The following is an 18,842-nucleotide window of genomic DNA, read 5'->3' as shown; positions in this document are numbered from 1 at the left end:
CAAAATAGTTCAATCATTTTTTTTGATGATCTAAAAAGACACATTAAGGGCCGGCGTTATGTGCAGACTTTAGTGGGCCTCGTCGACCTAACGTACCTCCTTGGCCGTCCAAATAAAATATTTAAATATCGATAATTTATTTGACCGAGACGCGCGCCGACAGAAAGACACAATCTCAGATAAATCATCCGAGCGAGTGAAACAGCGCCCCTCTGTCTCAGTATGTGTAGACCTTGTATCTCGTGCTCTCTGGACAAAAAGAGTATGGCATGTCATACTATTTTTGTCAAGACAGCATCAGATACATGGGCTACATATAGTAAGAGAGGGGCACTGTTTCGCTTACTCTGATTATTTTTCGGATGCTTTCACTATCTTATCCTGGAATATACAAGGTAATCTACCTTTGGCCTAAAGAGCAGGAACCCAGACTTCAAAGAAATTGGAAATACAAAAAACGTGGTATAGAGGAGACGGACCCACTGGTTACCATCTAGGTTACAGAGGTGTGAAACAGGGAAGAGACTCTGGGGGTATGCTAACTTGGTGTAAATCAGACTTAACCCAGTATTAAATTAGTCAAAACAGAAGCATTTTACATCTGGCTAGAAATAAATAAGGAAATTATCTCAACGGAGCAAAATGTCTTCAAGTGTGTGCCTATGGAGCAGTGAGGGGAACGGCACCTCCGTACCTTCAGGCTCTGATCAGTCCCTACACCTAAACGAGGGCATTGCGTTCATCCACCTCTGGCCTGCTGGCTCCCCTTCCTCTGCGGAAGCATAGTTCCCGCTCAGCCCAGTCAAAACTGTTCGCTGCTCTGGCACCCCAATGGTGGAACAAGCTCCCTCACGACGCCAGGACAGCGGAGTCACTCACCACCTTCCGGAGACATTTGAAACCCCACCTCTTTAAGGAACACCTGGGATAGGATAAAGTAATCCTTCTACCCCCCCCCCCCCCCCCCCAAAAAAAAAATAATATATAGGGTGTAGGGTGAATGCACCAATTTGTAGTCGCTCTGGATAAGAGCGTCTGCTAAATGACGTAAATGTGCCCTTGAGCAAGGCACTTAACCCTAATTACGCCTGTAAGTCGCTCTGGATAAGAGCGTCTGCTAAATGACTAAAATGTAAATGTAAATGTATATTCCCCCTATAGAATCCCCATATTTTAACGATGACAGCTTCTCCATCCTAGATGGGAAGATCAACCTTTGGCAGCTATTACAGCTGTGAGTCTTTCTGGGTAAGTCTCTAAGAGCTTTGCACACAAGCTTTATCAAGTTGGTTGTTCATCATTGCTAGACAGCCATTTTCAAGTGTTACCATAGATTTTCAAGCTGATTTACATCAAAAGTGTAACTAGGCCGCTCAGGAACATTCAATGTTAGCAACTCCAGTGTAGATTTTGCCTAGTGATTTAGGTTATTGTCCTGCATCATGTTATGGTGAACCCACAACATGATGCAGCCACCATCATGCTTGAAAATATGAAGAGTGGTACTCAGTGATGTGTGGTGTTGGATTTGCCCTAAACGCTTTGTATTCAGGACAAAAAGTTCATTTCTTTGCCAAATTTTTTGTAGTATTACTTAAGTGCCTTGTTGCTAACTGGATGCATGTTTGGAATATTTTGTATTCAGTATAGGCTTCCTTCTATTCACTCTGTCATTTAGGTTAGTATTGTGGAGTAACTACAATGTTGTTGATCCATCCTCAGTTCACATATCACACCCATTAAGCTCTTTAACTGTTTTTAAATCACCATTGCCCTTATGGTGAAATACCTGAGCGGTTTCCATCCTATCCGGCAACTGAGTTAGGAAAGACGCCTGTAGTGACTGGATGTATTGATACACCATCCAAAGTGTAATTAATAACTTCATCATGCTCAAAGGGATATTTTATGTCTGCTATTTTTATTTTTTCCCCATCTATATTGAGGGAAAAAAGTATTTGATCCCCTGCTGATTTTGTACGTTTGCCCACTGACAAAGAAATGATCAGTCTATAATTTTAATGGTAGGTTTATTTGAACAGTGAGACAGAATAACAACAAAAAATTCCAGAAAAAGGCATGTCAAAAATGTTATAAATTGATTTGCATTTTAATGAGGGAAATAAGTATTTGACCCCCTCTCAATCAGAACGATTTCTGGCTCCCAGGTATCTTTTATAGAGGTAACGAGCTGAGATTAGGAGCACACTCTTAAAGGGAGTGCTCCTAATCTCAGCTTGTTACCTGTATAAAAAAGACATGTCCACAGAAGCAATGAATCAATCAGATTCCAAACTCTCCACCATGGCCAAGACCAAAGAGCTCTCCAAGGATGTCAGGGACAAGATTGTAGACCTACACAAGGCTGGAATGGGCTACAAGACCATTGCCAAGCAGCTTGATGAGAAGGTGACAACAGTTGGTGTGATTATTCGCAAATGGAAGAAACACAAAATAACTGTCAATCTCCCTCGGCCTGGGGCTCCAACCAAGATCTCACCTCGTGGAGTTGCAATGATCATGAGAACGGTGAGGAATCAGCCCAGAACTACACGGGAGGATCTTGTCAATGATCTCAAGGCAGCTGGGACCATAGTCACCAAGAAAACTATTGGTAACACACTACGCCATGAAGGACTGAAATCCTGCAGCGCCCGCAAGGTCCCCCTGCTCAAGAAAGCACATATACATGCCCGTCTGAAGTTTGCCAATGAACATCTGAATGATTCAGAGGAGAACTGGGTGAAAGTGTTGTGGTCAGATGACACCAAAATCGAACTCTTTGGCATCAATTCAACTCGCCGTGTTTGGAGGAGGAGGAATGCTGCCTATGACCCCAAGAACACCATCCCCACCGTCAAACATGGAGGTGGAAAAATTATGCTTTGGGGGTGTTTTTCTGCTAAGGGGACAGGACAACTTCACCGCATCAAAGGGACGATGGACGGGGGCCATGTGTACCGTGAAATCTTGGGTGAGAACCTCCTTCTCTTAGCCAGGGCATTGAAAATGGGTCATGGATGGGTATTCCAGCATGACAATGACCCAAAAAACACGGCCAAGGCAACAAAGGAGTGGCTCAAGAAGAAGCACATTAAGGTCCTGGAGTGGCCTAGCCAGTCTCCAGACCTTAATCCCATAGAAAATCTGTGGAGGGAGCTGAAGATTTGAGTTGCCAAACGTCAGCCTCGAAACCTTAATGACTTGGAGAAGATCTGCAAGGAGTGGGACAAAATCCCTCCTGAGATGTGTGCAAACCTGGTGGCCAACTACAAGAAACGTCTGACCTCTGTGATTGCGAACAAGGCTTTTGCCACCAAGTACTAAATCACGTTTTGCAGAGGGGTCAAATACTTATTTCCCTCATTAAAATGCAAATCAATTTATAACATTTTTGACATGCGTTTCTCTGGATTTTTTTGTTGTTATTCTGTCTCTCACTGTTCAAATAAACCTACCATTAAAATTATAGACTGATCATTTCTTTGTCAGTGGGAAAATGTACAAAATCAGCAGGGGATCAAATACTTTTTCCCCCTCACTGTAAGCATCACATGCATGTGACTATGACATGACATTTTGTAGTCTGTGATTGTCAAGCAAATAACTGCCGGTCTCACGGCAATTGACCATTAATTAACAAAACACATTTAGCATCTCCTGGCTTCCAAGCATAGCCTACAAGCTACTGATGCAGACCTTCGGAACATCTCCATTTAAAAAAGTCTAATAAAACCATTTAAATATAGCCTACACCATCACAATAAATCCATTATTTATTTTAGACAGATCTAAAGAAACATGATATGGAGAAAATGTAGTCTATTTCAGAAGAACAGAATAGCATACTCTGAGTTGTCCTTAGGTTCTGATCTGGCTATGCCATATGGCTGTGGGCTACATTAGTTCATTTAGCAGACAAGATTTGCTTAGAGTTCAGTGGCATTATTTTATATTATTTTATAGTATACAATTGAACATAGCTGAATAAAATAGAGAGGATATTTTCTCCAAAAGATTTGAGGGAGTGCACACATGTGGCTATTCTGTGTTGAGCGGTTAACAAATAAATAGGTACTCCTATATGCTTAATTTAGAATAATTTACGTAACTTTAGTTGTGATACAAACGTTGGGCTATATGTTGTGATTTGTAATACATTCTAAGGCTGCATGATGTGACTAATGATGATTTGAAAAAAGTTGCATGAAAGGCATGAGCTCTGCTTAGTTGTTTTGCGCAGACTGCACACATTTCATCGGTCTCTCATTCACAATTTGACAAGCACTTGATAATGCCTTGAATTTCCGGGCTTCATCCCCTTTGTGTGGCCGTAATGCCCCCTAAAATAATACATACCTTTTGCGGCCAGTGGCCGTTGTGCCCTTGGGCTGAATATTATCATTAAAATTCCCTTCTCCCGGCTGCCTGCTCCGAAGCACCTCTCACTCACATGGCTCTCTTAGATATCTCAATTCTTATTAGCCAATGCCCGTCACGTGATCGAGTCCTTCTCATAGCCATCTCGGGTCCTTCTCACAGGCTACAAGTGAAGATAGACACATCGTCCTTAATGAATTCCGAGGCACATATTGAAGATGTTGGAAGAACTGTCCATGTTTACTGGTTGCTCAGGAGGGAAATGGGAAGTCATATCTGTGCAAGACTGGAGATCAAGAAAAAGGAGGATATAGGTGCAAGAGTTGTGTGAGTATTATGTGTGCCAAACAGTTGCTGTTAGATTACTATATTTTTGGGGGTGACCATTTGGAACAGTGTAAACAACACAAAATAGTTAAGTGTACCAGAGAGTCTGTTCTAAATAAATACACACATATATATATATACACACACACTCTACCGGTCAAAAGTTTAGACACACCTACTCATTCAAGGCTTTTTCTTTATTTTTACTATTTTCTACATTGTAGAATAATAGTGAAGACATCAAAACTAGTAACCCAAAAAGTGTTAAACAAATCAAATAGCCACCCTTTGCCTTGATGACAGATTTGCACACTCTTGGCATTCTCTCACCCAGCTTCACCTGGAACGCTTTTCCAACAGTCTTGAAGGAGTTCCCTGCTGAGTACTTGTTGGCTGCTTTTCCTTCACTCTGCGGTCCAACTCATCCCAAACCATCTCAATTGGGTTGAGGTCAGGTGATTGTGAAGGCCAGGTCATCTGATGCAGCATGCCATCACTCTATTTGGTCAAAGCCTGGAGGTGTGTTGGGTCATTGTCCTGTTGAAAAACAAATGATAGTCCCACTAAGCGCATACCAGATGGGATGGCATATCGCTGCAGAATGCTGTGGTAGCCATGCTGGTTAATTGTGCCTTGAATTCTAAATAAATCACTGACAGTATCACCAGCAAAGCACCCCCACACCATCACACCTCCTCCTCCTCCATGCTTCACGGTGGGAACCACACATGCGGAGATCATCCATTCACCTACTCTGTGTCTCACAAAGACATGGCGGTTGGAACCAAAAATCTCAAATTTGGACTCCAGACCCAAGGACAGATGTCCACCGGTCTAATGTCCATGGCTCGTGTTTCTTGGCTCAAGCAAGTCTCTTCTTCTTATTGGTGTCCTTTTAGTAGTGGTTTCTTTGCAGCAATTCAACCATGAAGGCCTGATTCACACAGTCTCCTCTGAACAGTTGATGTTGAGATGCGTCTGTGACTTGAACTCTGTGAAGCATTTATTTGGGCTGCAATTTCTGAGGCTGGTAACTCTAATGAACTTATCCTCTGCAGCAGAGGTAACACTGGGTCTTCCATTCCTGTGGCGGTCCTCATGAGAGCCAGTTTCATCAGAGCACTTGATGGTTTTTGCGACTGCACTTGAAGAAACTTTCAAAGTTCTTGAAGTTTTCCGTATTGACTGACCTTCATGTCTTAAAGTAATGATGGACTGTCGTTTCTCTTTGCCTATTTGAGCTGTTCTTGCCATAATATGGACTTGGTATTTTACCCCCCTACCTTGTCACAACACAACTGATTGGCTCAAACTCATTAAGAAGGAAATAAATTCCACAAATGTACTTTTAAAAAGGCACACCTGTTAATTGAAATGCATTTCAGGTGTCTACCTCATGAAGCTGTTTGAGAGAATGCCAAGAGTGTGCAAAGCTGTCATCAAGGCAAAGGGTGGCTATTTGTGTGTATATGTGTGACAAACAGGTGCTGTTAGATTACAATATTATTTGTCTGCCTGTTTGGAATAGTGTAAACAACAGTAAATACATTATTAAAAATACCAGTCTGTTCTAACCCCACATTTTTTAAAAGCCTTTATTACAGCATAGCAAAGATTAAAAACAGCAGAATCTGTGAAATTGCTTTATCCAACATTTTGCCGTTGCATGAGGCTTGGTTCTCACGGAATCAGTAGGCTATTAAATAAACACTCAAACAGGCAACAGAAGCAAACTCTGTCTTATTTCTGTAGATATATATGGATGATTTATAAAGCCAGGCACATTTAACAGTTAGGCTATTGATTACAGACCTAATTAAGTTCGGGCTTCCTCTCTCCTCAATGTTCTTAGACAATTAGGCCAAGGCAAGGACTGTTTCCTCATCTCTGCTGCTGCTCAATCCCAATATGCAGGTTAACTTTGCTATTATGCAATTCTACGGCGCACTGAAGATTATGTTTCAGAACTGCGGACAGCGACTGTATCCAACGCGGGAGAAAGCGCATGTTATAAAATAATTTTAGATTTTAGTGTTGGACCATTATTATTACATAACATAACCATATACAATTTCAGTATCACATGTCTTAGAGTGATGGACTGTGCCATCCCTGTGGCCTCCGCAATGGATTAGTCCACTGAGACAGGCACGAATCAGACAGGTGTCTTGTGCACCATGAAAAAAAGTATATAACAATTTTGACTGCTCGACTAAAGAAATCTCGGTCGACCAACAGCCTATCAACCAAACAATCGACCAGTCGACTAAATGGGATCAGCCCTACTGCAATAGTAAAGGTGTAAACTTGGCAGCGCAAAGCCTAAACAGTATATTTTACCTTTCAGCTTCCCTATCAAATCAAAAATTTCAAGCAGACAACCTAAGAAAATTAACAACCATGTCAAATGGTTTGATGAAGAATGCAAAAACCTAAGAAAGAAATTGAGAAAACGTTCCACCAAAAACATAGAGATCCAGAAAACCCTAAAACAGTACAGAAATACACTATGAAACGATCTGAGAGACAAGAAAAGAAGGGCTTTCTATGCCATCAAAAGTTACATAAAATTTGACATCCCAATTAGGATCTGGCTAAAAATACTTGGATCAGTTATAGACCCCATTGCGCTTTATGGTTGTGAGGCCTGGGATCCGATCACCAAACAAGAATTCACAAAATGGGACAAACACCAAATTGAGACTGCATGCATAATTCTGCAAAAACATCATCTGTGTACAACATAACACAACAAATAATGCATGCATTTCTCAAATCATGAGAAAACAAAAAGATAAGTACTTGACACATTGGAACTGGAATGCTATTTGGCCCTAAACAGAATACTTGACCACTGTGACTGACCAAAAATTAAGGAGAGCTTTGATTATGTACAGACTCAGTGAGCATAGGTAGGCAGACCTGTCTATGTGCACAATGAGGTGGAAACTGAGCTGAACTTCCTAACCTCCTGCCAAATTTATGACCATATTAGGAGACACATTTCCCTCAGATTACACAGACCCACAAATAATTAGAAAACAAATCAAATTTTGATAAACTCCCATATCTTTTAGGTGAAATACCACAGTGTGCCATCACAGCAGCAAGATTTGTGACCTGTTGCCACAAGAAAATGGCATCAAGTGAAGCACAAACACCCTTGTAAATACAACCCATATTTATGTTGATTAATTTTCCCTTTTGTACTTCAACTATTTGCATATTGTTACATAGCCATAAAATACAGTAGGGAAAAAAAGTATTTAGTCAGCCACCAATTGTGCAAGTTCTCCCACTTAAAAAGATGAGAGGCCTGTAATTTTCATCATAGGTACACGTCAACTATGAGACAAAATGAGAAAAAAAGATTCCAGAAAATCACATTGTAGGATTTTTTATGAATTTATTTGCAAATTATGGTGGAAAATAAGTATTTGTTCACCTACAAACAAGCAAGATTTCTGGCTCTCACAGACCTGTAACTTCTTCTTTAAGAGGCTCCTCTGTCCTCCACTCGTTACCTGTATTAATGGCACCTGTTTGAACTTGTTATCAGTATAAAAGACACCTGTCCACAACCTCAAACAGTCACACTCCAAACTCCACTATGGCCAAGACCAAAGAGCTGTCAAAGGACACCAGAAACAAAATTGTAGACCTGCACCAGGCTGGGAAGACTGAATCTGCAATAGGTAAGCAGCTTGGTTTGAAGAAATCAACTGTGGGAGCAATTATTAGGAAATGGCAGACATACAAGACCACTGATAATCTCCCTCGATCTGGGGCTCCACGCAAGATCTCACCCTGTGGGGTCAAAATGATCACAAGAACGGTGAGCAAAAATTCCAGAACCACACGGGGGGACCTAGTGAATGACCTGCAGAGAGCTGGGACCAAAGTAACAAAGCCTACCATCAGTAACACACTACGCCGCCAGGGACTCAAATCCTGCAGTGCCAGACAGGTCCCCCTGCTTAAGCCAGTACATGTCCAGGCCCGTCTGAAGTTTGCTAGAGTGCATTTGGATGATCCAGAAGAGGATTGGGAGAATGTCATATGGTCAGATGAAACCAAAATAGAACTTTTTGGTAAAAACTCAACTTGTCGTGTTTGGAGGACAAAGAATGCTGAGTTGCATCCAAAGAACACCATATCTACTGTGAAGCATGGGGGTGGAAACATCATGCTTTGGGGCTGTTTTTCTGCAAAGGGACCAGGACGACTGATCCGTGTAAAGGAAAGAATGAATGGGGCCATGTATCGTGAGATTTTGAGTGAAAACCTCCTTCCATCAGCAAGGGCATTGAAGATGAAACGTGGCTGGGTCTTTCAGCATGACAATGATCCCAAACACACCGCCCGGGCAACGAAGGAGTGGCTTCGTAAGAAGCATTTCAAGGTCCTGGAGTGGCCTAGCCAGTCTCCAGATCTCAACCCCATAGAAAATCTTTGGAGGGAGATGAAAGTCCGTGTTGCCCAGTGACAGCCCCAAAACATCACTGCTCTAGAGGAGATCTGCATGGAGGAATGGGCCAAAATACCAGCAACAGTGTGTGAAAACCTTGTGAAGACTTACAGAAAACGTTTGACCTGTGTCATTGCCAACAAAGGGTATATAACAAAGTATTGAGAAACTTTTGTTATTGACCAAATACTTATTTTCCACCATAACTTGCAAATAAATTCATTAAAAATCCTACAATGTGATTTTCTGGAGAACAAAAAATCTCATTTTGTCTGTCATAGTTGACGTGTACCTATGATGAAAATTACAGGCCTCTCGTCTTTTTAAGTGGGAGAACTTGCACAATTGGTGGCTGACTAAATACTTTTTTTCCCCACTGTAACATTTGAAATGTCTCTATTCTTTTGAAACTTTTGTGAGTGTAATGTTTACTGTTCATTTCACTTTTGTATGTCTATTGCACTTGCTTTGGCAATGTAAACACACTCACCGGCCAGTTTAATAGGTACACCCATCTAGTACAGACTGGACCCCCCTTTGCCTCCAGAACAGCCTGAATTGTTCAGGGCATTCCACAAGGTGTCGGAAACATTCTACAGGGATGTTGGTCCATGCTGACATGATGGCATCACACAGTTGCTGCAGATTGGACGGCGGTACATTCATGCTGCGAATAGCCCATTCCATCTCATCCCAAAGATGCTCTATTGGATTGAGGTCTGGGGACAGCTCAGACCACTCAAGTAAACTGAACTCGCTGTCGTGTTCCAGCAGATTTTTTTCCACTCCTCAATTGTCCAGTGTTGGTGATCCCGTGCCCACTGGAACATTTCTTCTTGTTTTTAGCTGATAGGAGTGGAACCCGGTGTGGTCGTCTGCTGCAATAGCCCATCCGTGACAAGGATCAATGACTTGTGCGTTCTGAGATGCCGTTCTGCCCACCACTGCTGTACTGTGCTGTTATTTGTCTGTTTGTGGCCCGCCTGTTAGCTTGCATGATTCTTGCCATTGTCCTTCGACCTCTCTCAAACGAGCTTTTTCGCCCACAGGACTGCAGCTTGCTGGATGTTTTTTCTTTGCCGCACCATTCTTGGTGCGTGAAAAGCCCAGGAGGGCGGCCATTTCTAAGATACTGGATCCGGCGCGCCTGACACCGACGAGCATACCACGGTCAAAGTCACATAAGTCACTTGTTTTGCCCATTCTAACGTTCAATCAAACAGTAACTGAATGCATCTATGCCTGTCTGCCTGCTTTATATAACAAGCAACGGCCACGTGATCCATTTTTGTACCTAATAAACTGGCCGGTGAGTATGTTTCACATACCAATAAAGCCCTTTGAATTGGATAGTAGCTCCTTCTCCCGACTGTAGAGCCTGCTCCGCTCCTTCTCCCGATAGTTGAAGGTGCCATGCCCAGCTGGTAATCACCCTGATAATTGCCTAAAAACTGAACTATACCGAAACAAATGTCACAGATATAAGAGATTAAATAAATGAAGTATGATGGAGGTGAAAGGGGGTGAATGGGTGAGCTGATAAGCGAGGGGAAGCGAACAATGTATAATTATGTAATCACCAATTGTGAATGAAGAACAGGGCGGCCATTCTATTGTATTTAACGATTCTAATTATAATCTCAAAATGGTATGTACCCTATATCAGTCCACTGAATCCAAGCAGTCTTATCAGTCTACTCTGGCCTACTTGGACTACACAGTGAGAGCGTGAATAATTTACAATGGCAAGAAGACCAAGACGAATGGATGCACATGCTGCGTTAGCGTTGCTACAAAATCTGAATGAAAACGACTCAGATAGTAGGGAAGAAATTAATCATGACATCTGATGATTATGCTTCTGATTCTGAACCTACACCTCCGAGACCTAAGCCAGAACGGTGCGCACTGAGCATGTGCCCACGCCACCACCAAATTAAACGGTGAGAGAGGAGGGACGGCACCGTTTGGATTGAACAAGCCGGTGACAATGCTACGGGCCGATTATCAGCACAAAATGTCATCACTGAGAGAGCAGGCCCTACATCTCAAGCAAAAAACAACATAAGAAACACACTCACCATCTTTTGTTGTTTATGTGACATGGATATGCTCCAACTGATGCCACGTGAAGACGCACACCATGTAAGCACGAGCTGACAATAATGTACTATTTTTGACTGCTGTCATAGACACATTAATTATAAGGTCTTTATTGCTTTTGTATTGATCTTGGTGTTTATAACAAAGGCACTCCACGAATAAAATGTATTTAACACTTGAATTGTGTTTTTTTTTTTGCGTTTTGTGTTTTTACATAACCTACAATAACAAACTAATAAATGCTTTTGTGTTAGGTAACATTAGAATAATAAAATAAATCTAAGACCTTCATAAACACAACCAAATGATTATTTTTGCGATAGCATATATGAAATATATGAATTACACTGTTAGAATGTTGCAGTGTTACACCTTCTCCTTTTCCATGCCACACATTATATACTGTATAACCCAATTCATTTACATGCTGATGGGTCTACAACTGGGTGTTCTGTTTTGGGGTATTGCACCTTCAAAGTGGTTGTTAGTCCACTCACACACATCCATAACAGTTACTGCCCTCCTTAGGGACCCTAGAACAAACAACTTGCTTCCCTCTGACAAACCCAGATGGGCTGGATAAGAGAGGAGAGAGCCCTGCTCCGCCTGCCCTGCTCCGCCTGGGTATCACAGAGTTCACACCGCAGCCCCCTGTCATTACATCGGCAGCTGTGTTACCATGGCCACGGCGTCACACTCGCCATGGAAATTACCATGACAACGTTGCCACGGTCCCCAGAGCGGCAGCCCACGGTAACTACAAGTCTCCCCAATAAATCAGAGACAGGCGGACAGACGTTGCAAGAGTCAGACTACCTCCCTCCCTCCCTCCCTCCCTCAAATGGGAGATGGAAAGCAGCTGTTCCAGTGTCTAGCCGGGGCTGTTTCAACAGAGACGTCTGATTACTGTCAGAAAGGTTTGTTAAATCATTTCCCCAGTCATAAGAGCTACAGTATGTACCAAAGACATCATTCATCTTAAATAAACAAGCAATTTCCTTTGCCCAATTTATTGTTTGCCTCCGCTCTCTCACACTCTCAATCTCTCCCTCTCTCTCTGGGTTTTGCAAACACCTGGACTGTTTTATCTTTCATTCAAAGCAGATAGATGTTTCGAATTACTTTACTTTATGAATAAAACACTTTTGTTTTACTTTTAATTGTCTGACTATAAGACAAATGTACAAGAGTGACATCTAATGTTGATATGTAATGATCAAAAGCTGGTGAAAAAGGAGGTTACTTATTCATGTTTTTAGTATAAACCAGTCTTGTGGATGAACAACTTCACTGTTTACAATAGATCCTGGACACATAATAGATCATGGACACATTTAAGATTCTGCTAAAGATAGCGTATTGGACAATCAGCTCTCTCATGCTGTTTGATGCAAAATGCATCAAACAGAAAAACATTTAAAAAACATTCACTCTAAAACAACAACATACCAATGTAAGAAAGAGCTACTGTCTCAGATTGTGGCAGATTCCCCTCTGCTCAATGCTCTGCTATAAACATCAATAGTACATTACAACCCATCCGTCTATACACAGCAGCCAGCCTGCTGGTCCATGTCTTAAATAGTTGAGTCCAGGCACTGGTTCAATCCTCTATTATTTACTGTGAAAGGCCAGCCTCCGAGTGACAACTAACATAGGGAGGTCTGAACTGAACTGTTGCTGTGTATTAAACAGAAGAAACAACGAGGAGGCATAGGGTTATACGCTGTGTTTCAGATGTGTACACACACACACACAAACACAGAGGCAGGCACACACACACACACACACACACACACACACACGTATGCAAACACACACACTTAAACCCACATGCTCAAGCAAACTCTGACCTTTGGCCACCACAGCACAGGGCCATCTTACCCATAATGCACTACTGTAACATGTGAGAGAATCCAGATGGCATCCCTGAGGCTACAGCTACAGTCAAGGATCAGGATCAGGCAGGAGGAGTGTTCATAAGCCGAGAACGCTTTAACAATGGAACAACCATAGGCAGTAGTCACACATTCACTGCAGGGCATTGATGTTAACTTCAAAATATCTTCAACCATCAAAGTCTCCCCAAAATACTGGGTCTCCCATTTCAGTATTTTCTCAAGCGGGTTTATACTATTCTGAGCAGCTGTGTGAGCTGGAAAATCCACCGTGATGACTCAAAGCAAAGAAGCACTGTGCTCATAGTACTGAATCAAAGATGGTCAGTGGGATATACCAACTCCTGGTAGGATGCTAAACATTCACTGAGAACACAAGCCTTGGAAAATGCACAGGAAACAAAGGTGTATACATTATGTTAATCTGAAACTGGTGCAGCACAACATGGAATGAGAAGCAGGTTCCATTCCATTACCTTGATGAAAAGGTGCTTTGTTTTACAATGAAGGCTGTAAGCATGAAATACTGAGTGCTGTGCTGGATCAGGGAGGAAAGGGAAAAGGTATGCTGTATGTATGCCTACTGGTTTACAACACAGAAAACGTAGCATAAAAATTGAATACAATACTGTGCATACAACCTCACATGGGCAGACAAATCCAATTCCCCATGTCCTTGTTGTAATAACAAAGGCACAGAGACAGACAAGCTCTCACTGAATGACAAGAAGACATGCCACTCAAATGGGAGAGCACATAGCCTTTAGTGGCTGGGTGAATTTGCATCGGTTGTCTATGTGCCTGGGAGGTAGTCTTAACCCACATAGTCTGTCACTAACCATCTATCACCTTGTGTTGTGTGCAGTGTGGCTGGCTGTGCAACCGGAGAATAAAAACCAAACCCAATGTGATCTCCATCCACCTCCTATCATTCCACTAGGTAGCAGACAACGTTATTGCTAACAAAAACAAAAGCAGTGAATATTTGGAATGAGAACAAAGTATTGTGTCACAAATGGATTCATGTATGAGTGGGTTCTGGGTAAATTGCGTATTGCATATAGTCCTCTGTGAAAAAGTGACATCGCCAGTGGGAGGAGTTGGTGTAATTCACCATAAAATGAGTGGTTGTGAAATTCAGATTTTTTTTCTAGGCCATGATAAATGATGCAGTGGAATGTGTCAGCAAGCAACACAATGTCTGGTTTCCATTTAGTTACAAATTGATACATAGTTGAACACAAATGTAAATAGCAGCATGAATAACTTCATCTATTATGCAAGAAAGACAAGAGCCTTCATTTGGAAAAATAAAACAAATAAACAAAGAATAAGTTGAAATATCAGTGACCAGATAAAAAGCTTGGCATTTATTGGACAAATGACTCTCATTACTATTATAAATACACTGTGAAGTTCTCATATTTATTCTTCATAAATGAGACATTACTGTACTTGTACTTAAGTAAATGTGCATGCCTACCATGTTGTAGTGTAGGTAGTAAAGGAGAGAAGAGGAGCTGCAGAGTGCTCTATAGAGAGCTCTATCTTCTTTATGCAGCTAAGTGTTCAGTAGGATGGGGTAGAATGGGCATAGTGGTCCTGTGGCGGTGTTACTGATACATAATGGATGATATCTCTCAACACATAAAGTCCCTGTGGGCATCAGTGGCTCTTCTCTGCGCTCTGCTCATCTCTCATTTTTAGGATTACATAACGCCATTGCAAAAATGTTGTGCTGAACCCCCCTCTGTCGCTCACCATCGCTCTTCATGTTCCATTTCTCCATGTCCATCTCCCCCTGCTTCTCCCTATCTCACACTCACTCAAGCCCACAAACACACACGCAGATGCACACACCATCTGTTCCTCCTGCACTCTGTGCCCTGCGCTGCTCTACTCTGTGGCCTGTGAAGTGCATTGGTCCTACCTGGCTCCAGCTCCAGAGAGAGAGATGGAGGTCTACTCTGCTCTCTGTTCCAGCTATGTGCCCTGAAGCCCTGGGCTTTAAGTGTAAAACTCTGACCTGAATAGACTGCCTTCAAAGGAAAGCCATGCTGAGTGCCGATTGAAGACATAATAATCCTAGCAATTCTGAAAGATCAACACAACTGTGGTGCTGTAAATGCATTTAAGATGCTTGCTTTTGCGTAGGAGGGAAAAAGATAAATGGCTTCAAACTCTGACATTTAGTTTTAGTCTAAAAGTAAATGGTGGAGTCATCCAGGTAATTCATAGGGTAATTCAATAGATTAAGGCTTGAAAGATGTGCAAGGACAGAGTAGCTACATTATCAGATACCTATTCAACGCATAGAGGAAACATAATGGGAATCAAGACATTTTCTCTTTCCTGCACCATTCAATATTTATAGAGCAGCACATGGAATAGAGTCATGATCCCCTCAGAGTCTATGTACGCTCTGTGTTTGTGTATGAGTGTCAGTGTTTAGCATATCAGGTGGTTTTCTTTGCCACTCTAACCATTATCCTAACCCTAAAATGACCAAATACTTTTCAGCTGTCTTTTTAGGTCTGCATTCCTCATTAAGGCTCCCCAGAAGTGGCTGGCCACCCCTCAGAGACTGGTTCCTCTCTAGGTTTCTTCCTAGGTTCCTGCCTTTCTAGGGAGTTTTTCCTAGCCACCGTGCCTCTACATCTGCATTGCCGACTCTCTGGGGTTTCAGGCTGGGTTCTGTATAAAAAGGGCTTTATAAATACATTTGACTGATTGATTGATTGATGACTTACCAAAGAGCCTGCGGTGGAATATGAACTTCCCTGCAAACATTCCGGTGACAATGGCCATCAGCCACGACATGACTTTGAGGACACTCCATCCTCCACCAGGGTACTTGTTCACTATGAAGGAGAAGCAGTTTCCCACCACGATCATGTGAGCCTCTGTCTGGCTGTGGGAGACAGGGTCCTCAGCGAAGATAAGGAAGTTGCAGAAGGTGACGAGGTAGGCCACAAACAGACGAGACCAGGGGTGCTGGAAATAGTACCGCAAACAGGGATCTATATCCATTTTGCAGGACCTCAAGCCACAGTCCACCTGAAGAGGGAGAGAAGATCGTTGCCTGAGTGAAATCTGCAACAGATTACAGTGGAAACATTACAGAGTTCATGAGATTACAGAGGAAAAACTAGAGACGTCCATCCAGACTGAGATTATTCTAAATTCAGACTACTCAGAATATTCTGTACCGCGATCATCACACTAAGAGCAGCAGGACAGACAGGTGGTCCATTATCCAGACAGATTATCTGAGAAACGTCTATCAGTAAAGTCAACAGTGTAGCTTCAGAGCATCATTATGGTCGTCTACTCCTCAAAATGGTGTCACATTTGTAATTATTTTACATTCATCTTTCTTCTAATCCATTATTTCGTCAGGGATGACCTTTGACATCAGAGGTTCTCCAGAGACCATTCACTCCATCAATAGAATAATCTAAAGTTACAGTGTCACACTAGGCAGTCTCTTGGAGCTGCCTCACATTCAGTGCCTAGCTGCTGGTCTGGATCCCTCCCTCAGATTTAGCACCATCATACTGATATTTTGGTTCCACTGCCAGGCAGTGCTTGGGTCAGTTCTCGACAGGACAGTGAGCCCTCTGTATTTTTTAATCTGTGGACTATTATTCGCTCCAGGACTCCACCTCGTCGCTCACTCACTCACTGCCATGCCTTTTCTTGGCAGTGCCAAATCTTTTCCCTCCGGTCTCCTCCGACCCTGTTTCCTAAAATATCCACACTGGGAATTTGTATGATGATGTAAGGCCCCAGATATAGAGCAGTGTCAAACTGGGCTATGTGGATATTACATTTCACCAGCATCATGTTTGTCTTGGTATAATATCCTACCTTAGGTGTTGTTGATGTTATGGCTCAGGGGAGGTTTATGACAACTAAGTTAACATATGGAATTGTTTTAAGATGGTCATATCAAGGAAGTTTTAGCTATTTAATTTAGAATTTTAGGACCCCTTTAGGTATAAAATATATACAGTAACTAAAAACATTATATGATGAAACACTGAATTTGGCTTTACTGCTATCAGCCCATAGCCCATTGAATAACAGATTCATACATGGAAAAACAGATAGTCAAAAAAGAAATCAAAAGGAAGTTTGTTTTAAAGCGTCTGTCCTACACTACATGGCCAAAAGTAGGTGGACACCCCTTCAAATTAGTGGATTCGGCTATTTCAGCCACACCCGTTGCTGACAGGTGTACAAAATCGAGCACACAGCCATGCAATCTCCATAGACAAACATTGGCAGTAGAATGGCCCGTACTGAAGAGCTCAGTGACTTTCAACGTGGCACCGTCATAGGATGCCACCTTTCCAACAAGTCAGTTCGTCAAATTTCTGCCATGCTAGCACTGCCTCGGTCAACTATAAGTGGAGCAACAACGGCTCAGCCGCGAAGTAGTAGGCCACACAAGCTCACAGAACGGGACCACCGAGTGCTGAACCACGTAGCGCGTAAAAATTGTCTGCCCTCGGTTGCAACACTCACTACCGCGTTCCAAACTGCCTCTGGAAGCAGCGTCAGCACAAGAACTGTGCTTCATGAAATGAGCTTCATGAAATGAGTTTCTATGGCCGAGCAGCTGGACATAAGCCTAAAATCACCATGCGCAATGCCAAGCATCGGGCTGGAGTTGTGTAAAGCTCGCCGCCATTGGACTCTGGAGCAGTGGAAACGCGTTCTCTGGAGTGATGAATCACGCTTCACCATCTGGCGGTCCGACGGACGAATATGGGTTAGGCGGATGCCAGGAGAATGCTACCTGCCAGAATGCAGTGTCAACTGTAAAGTTTGGTGGAGGAGGAATAATGGTCTGGGGCTGTTTTTCATGGTTCGGGCTAGGCCCCTTAGATTCAGTGAAGGGATATCTTAACGCTACAGCATACAATGACATTCTAGATGATTCTGTGGTTCCAGCTTTGTGGCAACAATTTAGGGAAGGCCCTTTCCTGTTTCAGCATGACAATGCCCCCGTGCACAAAGCGAGGTCCATACAGAAATGGTTTGTCGAGATCAGTATGGAAGAACTTGACTGGCCTGCACGGAGCCCTGACCTCAACCCCATCGAACACCTTTGGGATGAATTGGAACGCTGACTGCGAGCCAGGCCTAATCGCCCAACATCAGTGCCCGACCTCACTAATGCTCTTGTGGCTGAATGGAAGCAAGTCCCGGCAGCAATGTTCCAACATCTAGTGGAAAGCCTTCCCAGAAGAGTGGAGGCTGTTATAACAGCAAAGGGGGGACCAACTCCATATTAATGCTCATGATATTGGAATGAGATGTTCGACAAGCATTTGTCCACATACTTTTGGTCATGTAGTGTATATCTGAAAGATATATGAAAGATCAGGAAATCACTAGATTTTTTAAAACCCATATTTAACCCAATTTTTGGCACTAAACTACTTCCATATACACTGAGTATACAAAACATTAAGAACACCTGCTCTTTCCATGACATATGTAGATTGACCAGGTGAAAGCTATGATCCCTTATTGATGTCACTTGTTAAATCCACTTTAATCAGTGCAGATGAAGGGGAAGAGACATGGATTGTGTATGTTTGCCATTCAGAGGGTGAATGGGCAACACACAAGATGTAAGTGCCTTTGAACAGGGT

The 18,842-nt window shown here is 42.6% G+C and overlaps 1 pseudogene across 1 annotated transcript in view; it reads right to left on the bottom strand.

Annotated features, from left to right (window-relative positions):
• The window catches only part of LOC311136822 (transmembrane protein 117-like), a 66,150-nt pseudogene that overhangs the window by 46,476 nt on the left and 832 nt on the right, over positions 1 to 18,842 (bottom strand). The window contains exon 2 of the transcript in view: positions 15,927 to 16,233. The product of the transcript in view is annotated as a transmembrane protein 117-like (transcript). The remainder of the gene's footprint in view (positions 1 to 15,926; positions 16,234 to 18,842) is intronic.

Source organism: Coregonus lavaretus, assembly GCF_964263955.1.
Source record: "Coregonus lavaretus genome assembly, chromosome: 11".
NCBI classification, from domain to species: domain Eukaryota; kingdom Metazoa; phylum Chordata; class Actinopteri; order Salmoniformes; family Salmonidae; genus Coregonus; species Coregonus lavaretus.
This window is presented reverse-complemented; position numbering and strand designations above follow the sequence as displayed.